Below are 9,132 nucleotides of genomic sequence, written 5' to 3'. Positions count from 1 at the left end.
TGTTTAGAACTAAATTGAACTTTCTTCTGTCGATTCTTGTCTTTTTTCTAAATACTTACTAAGTATAGCGACAAAGTCGCTAAGTTGTAACACTGGTGAGACGTGGGTAGCGAGATATCAATCAATTGTAATCACATACTATTTCTTCTTAATTATGGTCATTCGAGGACAGTACATTTTCATTTGGGTCTCGAGATGAATAAACTCAGAACCTCTGACATGGATTCTTAAACTATGATTTGGGACCCAAAGCGGTTATTAACATGTCATAGGTGGGTCACGAGATATGAGTAAACATTCAGAATCATACACTATTTCTTCATAATGTTGGTCGTTCGGGACACTGCATTTCTCATTTGGCTCTCGAGCTTAAAAATTTTTAAAAATGTCTGAAACAGCATAGTAAGTCTTAACTCGTTAAAAAAAAACTTCTAAAATTACATTGCAGTGCCGTGACCCGAATTGAACCGGGGTTGCTGCGACCACAACGCAGAGTACTAACCACTATCGATCACGGCTGGCTTCAAGAGCTGGCTTTGTAAAGCCTACATAGGCTGTGAAAGTGATGTGCACAAGCTGGCTAAACTCTTTTCATTTGGTCTCGATAATGAATAAACTGAAGAAACAGTGGAGCTTTACACAGTCGGTAGGTTTTTTTTCTCATTCGAAAAGTGCCCTTTTCCGTGACATTGGAATATCTCAATTGCATCCTCCTCACGTCATCTCTAATTCTCTAAACCCATTGGTGAAAAAACCTGAGTGCCCTCCTCTGACCTTCTCCACCAATGTGAACAATAAAAGGTACTGCTGAGATTCGAACTCAGGATCTCCTGTTTACTAGACAGGCACTTTAACCAACTAAGCCACAGCACCCATAAATGTCAATATGTCGCAGATGTGAACACCGCACACCTATTTGAATCAAACCAGTCTCATTAATTTTAACCCACATCTCTGTGTAGCAAAATCGCATCACAAAAGAGATGTCTTTTACTAATATTGGAAACAATACAGACCTTCAATTGTCTAGCAACAGGGTTTCTTAAGCTCGTTTCGGGACGCAAAGTGGGCCTGAGCATGTGAGAGGTAGTGTTGCCAAATCACTGAAGAAAGTAGCTATTGGTGGTCCTAAAAAGTAGCTAGAAGTCGCTAAATGACGTCATCACATAATTTTCATAATTGGCCAAGTGGATGTAATTGTGATTGACGCTGTAGGAGAGTACATAACGTCGCGGGAGAGACAAAAGTGAGTAAAAAACACCCTAAAGTATGTTTAGAACTAAATTGAACTTTCTTCTGTCGATTCTTGTCTTTTTTTCTAAATACTACTAAGTATAGCGACAAAGTCGCTAAGTTGGCAACACTGGTGAGACGTGGGTAGCGAGATATCAGTAATCAATTGTAATCACATACTATTTCTTCTTAATTATGGTCATTCGAGGACAGTACATTTTTCATTTGGGTCTCGAGATGAATAAACTCAAGAACCTCTGACATGGATTCTTAAACTATGATTTGGGACCCAAAGCGGTTATTAACATGTCATAGGTGGGTCACGAGATATGAGTAAACATTCAGAATCATACACTATTTCTTCATAATGTTGGTCGTTCGAGGACACTGCATTTCTCATTTGGCTCTCGAGCTTAAAAATTGTAAAAATGTCTGAAACAGCATAGTAAGTCTTAACTCGTTAAAAAAAAACTTCTAAAATTACATTGCAGTGCCGTGACCCGAATTCGAACCGGGTTTGCTGCGACCACAACGCAGAGTACTAACCACTATACAATCACGGCTGGCTTCAAGAGCTGGCTTTGTAAAGCCTACATAGGCTGTGAAAGTGATGTGCACAAGCTGGCTAAACTCTTTTCATTTTGGTCTCGATAATGAATAAACTGAAGAAACAGTGGAGCTTTACACAGTCGGTAGGTTTTTTCTCATTCGAAAAGTGACCTTTTTCCGTGACATTGGAATATCTCAATTGCATCCTCCTCACGTCATCTCTAATTCTCTAAACCCATTGGTGAAAAAACCTGAGTGCCCTCCCCTCTGACCTTCTCCACCAATGTGAACAATAAAAAGGTACTGCTGAGATTCGAACTCAGGATCTCCTGTTTACTAGACAGGCACTTTAACCAACTAAGCCACAGCACCCATAAATGTCATATATGTCGCAGATGTGAACACCCACACCTATTTGAATCAAACCAGTCTCATTAATTTAACCCACATCTCTGTGTAGCAAAATCGCATCACAAAAGAGATGTATTTTACTAATATTGGAAACAATACAGACAACTTCAATTGTCTAGCAACAGGGTTTCTTAAGCTACGTTTCGGGACGCAAAGTGGGCCTGAGCATGTGAGAGGTAGTGTTGCCAAATCCTCACTAAGGAAAGTAGCTATTGGTGGTCCTAAAAGTAGCTAGAAGTCGCTAAATGACGTCATCACATAATTTTCATAATTGGCCAAGTGGATGTAATTGTGATTGACGCTGTAGGAGAGAGGAATAACGTCGCGGGAGAGACAAAAGTGAGTAAAAACACCCTAAGTATGTTTAGAACTAAATTGAACTTTCTTCTGTCGATTCTTGTCTTTTTTCTAAATACTTACTAAGTATAGTGACAAAGTCGCTAAGTTGGCAACACTGGTGAGACGTGGGTAGCGAGATATCAGTAATCAATTGTAATCACATTTATTTCTTCTTAATTATGGTCATTCGAGGACAGTACATTTTTCATTTGGGTCTCGAGATGAATAAACTCAAGAACCTCTGACATGGATTCTTAAACTATGATTTGGGACCCAAAGCGGTTATTAACATGTCATAGGTGGGTTAATATGAGTAAACATTCAGAATCATACACTATTTCTTCATAATGTTGGTCGTTCGAGGACACTGCATTTCTCATTTGGCTCTCGAGCTTAAAAATTGTAAAAATGTCTGAAACAGCATAGTAAGTCTTAACTCGTTAAAAAAAAACTTCTAAAATTACATTGCAGTGCCGTGACCCGAATTCGAACCGGGTTTGCTGCGACCACAACGCAGAGTACTAACCACTATACAATCACGGCTGGCTTCAAGAGCTGGCTTTGTAAAGCCTACATAGGCTGTGAAAGTGATGTGCACAAGCTGGCTAAACTCTTTTCATTTTGGTCTCGATAATGAATAAACTGAAGAAACAGTGGAGCTTTACACAGTCGGTAGGTTTTTTCTCATTCGAAAAGTGCCCTTTTTCCGTGACATTGGAATATCTCAATTGCATCCTCCTCACGTCATCTCTAATTCTCTAAACCCATTGGTGAAAAAACCTGAGTGCCCTCCCCTCTGACCTTCTCCACCAATGTGAACAATAAAAAGGTACTGCTGAGATTCGAACTCAGGATCTCCTGTTTACTAGACAGGCACTTTAACCAACTAAGCCACAGCACCCATAAATGTCATATATGTCGCAGATGTGAACACCCACACCTATTTGAATCAAACCAGTCTCATTAATTTAACCCACATCTCTGTGTAGCAAAATCGCATCACAAAAGAGATGTATTTTAATGATATTGGAAACAATACAGACAACTTCAATTGTCTAGCAACAGGGTTTCTTAAGCTACGTTTCGGGACGCAAAGTGGGCCTGAGCATGTGAGAGGTAGTGTTGCCAAATCCTCACGAAGGAAAGTAGCTATTGGTGGTCCTAAAAGTAGCTAGAAGTCGCTAAATGACGTCATCACATAATTTTCATAATTGGCCAAGTGGATGTAATTGTGATTGACGCTGTAGGAGAAAAGCATAACGTCGCAGGAGTGACAAAAAGTGAGTAAATAACACCCTAAGTATGTTTAGAACTAAATTGAACTTTCTTCTGTCGATTCTTGTCTTTTTTCTAAATACTTCTTATAGCGACAAAGTGGCTAAGTTGGCAACACTGGTGAGACGTGGGTAGCGAGATATCAGTAATCAATTGTAATCACATACTATTTCTTCTTAATTATGGTCATTCGAGGACAGTACATTTTTCATTTGGGTCTCGAGATGAATAAACTCAAGAACCTCTGACATGGATTCTTAAACTATGATTTGGGACCCAAAGCGGTTATTAACATGTCATAGGTGGGTCACAGATGATATGAGTAAACATTCAGAATCATACACTATTTCTTCATAATGTTGAGATCGAGGACACTGCATTTCTCATTTGGCTCTCGAGCTTAAAAATTGAGTTTAAAAATGTCTGAAACAGCATAGTAAGTCTTAACTCGTTAAAAAAACTTCTAAAATTACATTGCAGTGCCGTGACCCGGGATTCAGAACCGGGGTTGCTGCGACCACAACGCAGAGTACTAACCACTATACAATCACGGCTGGCTTCAAGAGCTGGCTTTGTAAAGCCTACATAGGCTGTGAAAGTGACCTGCACAAGCTGGCTAAACTCTTTTCATTTTGGTCTCGATAATGAATAAACTGAAGAAACAGTGGAGCTTTACACAGTCGGTAGGTTTTTTCTCATTCGAAAAGTGACCTTTTTCCGTGACATTGGAATATCTCAATTGCATCCTCCTCACGTCATCTCTAATTCTCTAAACCCATTGGTTGAAAAAACCTGAGAACCCTCCCCTCTGACCTTCTCCACCAATATGAACAATAAAAAGGTACTGCTGAGATTCGAACTCAGGATCTCCTGTTTACTAGACAGGCACTTTAACCAACTAAGCCACAGCACCCATAAATGTCATATATGTCGCAGATGTGAACACCCACACCTATTTGAATCAAACCAGTCTCATTAATTTAACCCACATCTCTGTCTTGCAAAATCGCATCACAAAAGAGATGTATTTTACTAATATTGGAAACAATACAGACAACTTCAATTGTCTAGCAACAGGGTTTCTTAAGCTACGTTTTGGGACGCAAAGTGGGCCTGAGCATGTGAGAGGTAGTGTTGCCAAATCCTCATCAGGAAAGTAGCTATTGGTTCCTAAAAGTAGCTAGAAGCGCTAAATGACGTCATCACATAATTTTCATAATTGGCCAAGTGGATGTAATTGTGATTGACGCTGTAGGACAGTACATTTTCAAGGGAGAGACAAAAAGTGAGAATAAACCCTAAGTATGTTTAGAACTAAATTGAACTTTCTTCTGTCGATTCTTGTCTTTTTTCTAAATACTACTGGTTTGGGTGACAAAGTCGCTAAGTTGGCAACACTGGTGAGATGTGGGTAGATATCAGTAATCAATTGTAATCACATACTATTTCTTCATAATTATGGTCATTCGAGGACAGTACATTTTTCATTTGGGTCTCGAGATGAATAAACTCAAGAACCTCTGACATGGATTCTTAAACTATGATTTGGGACCCAAAGCGGTTATTAACATGTCATAGGTTAAGATATGAGTAAACATTCAGAATCATACACTATTTCTTCATAATGTTGGGGAGGACACTGCATTTCTCATTTGGAAGAGCTTAAAATTGTAAAAATGTCTGAAACAGCATAGTAAGTCTTAAACTCATTCAAAAAAAAACTTTTAAAATTACATTGCAGTGCCGTGACCCGATTCAGACCGGGGTTGCTGCGACCACAACGCAGAGTACTAACCACTATAGGATCACAGCTGGCTACCAAAGCTGGCTTTGTAAAGCCTACTCATGCTCTGACAGTGATGTGCACAAGCTGGCTAAACTCTTTTCATTTTGGTCTCGATAATGAATAAACTGAAGAAACAGTGAGCTTGAGACAGTTGGTAGGTTTTTCTTTGAAAAGTGCCCTTTTCCGTGACATTGGAATATCTCAATTGCATCCTCCTCTCATCATCCAAATTCTCAAACCCATTGGTTGAGAAAAAGAACCCTCCCCTCTGACCTTTCCACCAATATGAACAATGACAAAAGGTCTGCTGAGATTCGAACTCAGGATCTCCTGTTTACTAGACAGGCACTTTAACCAACTAAGCCACAGCGCCTGTAAATGTCATATATGTTGCAGGTAAGAACACCCTACACCTATTTGAATCAAACAGTCTCATTAATTTAACCCATATCTCTGTCTAGCAAAATCACATCACAAAACAGATGTTATTTACTAATATTGGAAACAATGGACTCCTTCAATTGTCTAGCAACAGGGTTGGTTAAGCTATGTTTGGGACCCAAAGTGGGCCTGAGCATGTGAGAGGTGTGTTGCCAAATATCAGTAAACATTTTGTGGTCCTAAAAAGCTATTTCTTCACATAATTTTCGGTCATCCAAGACAGTACATTTTTCATTTGAAGTCTCGGGAGAGACAAAAAGTGAGAATAAACTCAAGATACTAAATTGAACTTTCATGGATTCTTAAACTACTGGTTTGGGACCCAAAGCAACACTGGGAATATAGCGAGATATCAGTAAACATTCAGAATCACATACTATTTCTTCATCATTTTGGTGTTTCGAGGAAACTACATTTTTCATTTGGATCTCGAGATTAAAAATGGTAAAAACCTATGATTTGGGAAAAGCAGATGAATGTCAGTTAATGTAAGTAAACATTTAACACTATTTCTTCATAATGAGATGGGGACTTTGTCAATTTGGAAGAGTTATTGAAAAATTTCTTAAACAGCAGTAAGTTTAAACTCATTCAAAATACAACCCTTTTGAAATTACATTCTTTGCCGTGACCCGATTCAGACCGGGGTTCCTGCGGCCACAAGGCAGAGTACTAAACACTATAGGATCACAGCTGAGCTACCAAAGCTGGCTTGTAAAGCCTACTCATGCTCTGACAGAGACCTGTGCACAAGCTGGCTGAACTCTTTTCATTTTGGTCTCATAATGAATAAACTGAAGAAACAGCTGAACTTGAGACAGTTGGTAGGTTTTTCTTTGAAAAAGTTCCCTTTTTCCGTGACATTGGAATATCTCAATTGCATCCTCCTCACATCTTTTCTCCTCTCATCATCCAAATTCTCAAGACTCATTGGTTGAAAACCAGAACACTCTCCACTCTGACCACCAATATGTTCAATGACATGTTTGAAAAGGCTCTGCTGAGATTCGAACTCAGGATCTCCTGTTTACTAGACAGGCGCTTTAACCAACTAAGCCACAGCGCCTGTAAATGCCAAGTATGTTGCAGGTAAGAACACCCTACACCTATTTATTTCAAACATGTCTCATTCATTTAACCCATATCTCTGTCTTGCAAAATCACATCACAAAACAGATGTTATTTACTAATATTGGAAACGATATGGACTCCTTCAATTGTCTAGCAACAGGGTTGGTTAAGCTATGTTTTGGGACCCAAAGTGGGCCTGAGCATGTGAGAGGTGGTTGCCAAATCCTCAGTAAACATTTTGTGGTCAGCAAGCTAAATTTCTTCATAATTTTCATCCAAGTGGACAGTACATTTTTCATTTGAGTCTCGGGAGAACAAAAAGTGAGAATAAACTCAAGATACTCTGACATGGATTCTGTCTTTTTCTAAACTATGGTTTGGGACCCAAAGTGGGAATAGGTGGGTAGCGAGATATCAGTAAACATTGAATCACATATTATTTCTTCATCATTTTGGTGTTTCGAGGACAGTACATTTTCATTTGGGTCTCGAGATGAATTAGAAAATGGTAAAAACCTATGATTTGGGAAAAAGCAGATAAATGTCAGTTAATGTAAACATTAATTAACCTATTTCCATGAGATGGGGACTTTGTCAATTTGGAAGAGTTATTGTAAAAATTTCTTAAACAGCATAGTAAGTCTTAAACTCATTCAAAAAAACCCTTTTGAAATGTACATTCTTTGCCGTGACCCGGATTCAGACCGGGGTTGCTGCGACCACAACGCAGAGTACTAAACACTATAGGATCACAGCTGAGCTACCAAAGCTGGCTTGTAAAGCCTACATGCTCTGACAGAGACCTGTACAAGCTGGCTGAACTCTTTTCATTTGGTCTCGAAATGAATAAACTGAAGAACCAGTGGAGCTTGAGACAGTTGGTAGGTTTTTCTTTGAAAAAGTTCCCTTTTTCCGTGACATTGGAATATCTCAATTGCATCCTCCTCACATCTTTTCTCCTCTCATCACTCCAAATTCTCAAGACTCATTGGTTGAAAAAGCAGAACACTCTCCCCTCTGACCTTTCCACCAATATGTTCAATGACATGTTTGAAAAGGCTCTGCTGAGATTCGAACTCAGGATCTCCTGTTTACTAGACAGGCACTTTAACCAACTAAGCCACAGCGCCTGTAAATGCCAATATGTTGCAGGTAAGAACACCGCTACACCTATTTATTTCAAACATGTCTCATTCATTTAACCCATATCTCTGTCTTGCAAAATCACATCACAAAACAGATGTTATTTACTAATATTGGAAACAATATGGACTCCTTCAATTGTCTAGCAACAGGGTTGGTTAAGCTATGTTTTGGGACCCAAAGTGGGCCTGAGTATGTGAGAGGTGGGCAGCCGATATCAGTAAACATTTTGAGTCAAAAGCTATTTCTTCTTAATTTCGGTCATCCAAGTGGATGTACATTTTTCATTTGAGTCTCAAAACTGAGAATAAACTCAAGATAGAACTCTGAACATGGATTCTTTTTTAAACTTACTGGTTTGGGACCGCAAAGTTGGGAATACTGGTGAGATATGAGTAAACATTCATTGTAATCACATACTATTTCTTCATCATTTTGGTCATTCGAGGAAACTACATTTTTCATTTGGGTCTCGAGATGAATAAAAATGGATTCTAAAAACTATGATTTGGGAAAAGCAGATTAACATCAGTTAATGTATGAGTAAACATTCAGAATAACACTATTTCTTCATAATGAGATGGGGACTTTGTCATTTGGAAGAGTTAAAAATTGTAAAAATGTCTGAAACAGCATAGTAAGTCTTAACTCATTCAAAATACAACCCTTTAAAATTACATTTTGCCGTGACCGGGATTCAGACCGGGGTTCCTGCGACCACAAGGCAGAGTACTAACCACTATAGGATCACGGCTGGCTACCAAAGAGCTGCTTGTAAAGCCTACTCATAGGCTCTGACAGTGATGTGCACAAGCTGGCTAAACTCTTTTCATTTTGGTCTCGATAATGAATAAACTGAAGAACCAGCTGAACTTGAGACAGTC

General features: G+C 39.0%; 4 non-coding genes across 4 annotated transcripts; all 4 read right to left on the bottom strand.

Annotated features, from left to right (window-relative positions):
* Window positions 1-799: 799 nt before the first annotated feature.
* On the bottom strand, window positions 800-873 carry trnat-agu (transfer RNA threonine (anticodon AGU)). Its single transcript has one exon. It is a non-coding gene; the product is annotated as a tRNA-Thr (tRNA).
* A 1,207-nt stretch (window positions 874-2,080) lies between these two features.
* trnat-agu (transfer RNA threonine (anticodon AGU)) lies at window positions 2,081-2,154 on the bottom strand. Its single transcript has one exon. It is a non-coding gene; the product is annotated as a tRNA-Thr (tRNA).
* A 1,205-nt stretch (window positions 2,155-3,359) lies between these two features.
* trnat-agu (transfer RNA threonine (anticodon AGU)) lies at window positions 3,360-3,433 on the bottom strand. The gene has a single exon. It is a non-coding gene; the product is annotated as a tRNA-Thr (tRNA).
* Window positions 3,434-4,646: 1,213 nt separating this feature from the next.
* On the bottom strand, window positions 4,647-4,720 carry trnat-agu (transfer RNA threonine (anticodon AGU)). Its single transcript has one exon. It is a non-coding gene; the product is annotated as a tRNA-Thr (tRNA).
* Between the last annotated feature and the right edge of the window lie 4,412 nt (window positions 4,721-9,132).

This window comes from Oncorhynchus keta, chromosome 27, assembly GCF_023373465.1.
Source record: "Oncorhynchus keta strain PuntledgeMale-10-30-2019 chromosome 27, Oket_V2, whole genome shotgun sequence".
Lineage (NCBI taxonomy): Eukaryota > Metazoa > Chordata > Actinopteri > Salmoniformes > Salmonidae > Oncorhynchus > Oncorhynchus keta.
The sequence above is the reverse complement of the archived record's forward strand: the minus strand, read 5'-3'. Positions and strand labels throughout refer to the sequence as shown.